Here is a 355-nt window from a genome sequence, read left to right on the forward strand (position 1 = left end):
ATATGGGGGGCCAGATTCACATATGACCCCAGTAGTGCCAGATACACATATGCCCCCACAGTGCCATATACGCCCCCTTCCCACAGTGCCAGATATGCCACCACAGTGCCAGATGCGCCCCCATCATGCCAGATACACATACTGTATAATCTACAAAACACTGCAATGATTCATAGTACTAGCCATCTACACTATGTGACAGTCTTCACTTTACGTATAATGTAGAATTAATACAACAGTATGCATTAACCTTCATTATTCTAAAACCAAAACCTCACTCAATACAGATAAAAAGGGTATACAAAATTATATCCAAATATGATGAAGTATGACAGTTTTGGCAACCTACTCTAAG

The sequence above is a fragment of the Pseudophryne corroboree genome, chromosome 10 (assembly GCF_028390025.1).
Source record: "Pseudophryne corroboree isolate aPseCor3 chromosome 10, aPseCor3.hap2, whole genome shotgun sequence".
Classification (NCBI taxonomy): Eukaryota; Metazoa; Chordata; class Amphibia; order Anura; family Myobatrachidae; genus Pseudophryne; species Pseudophryne corroboree.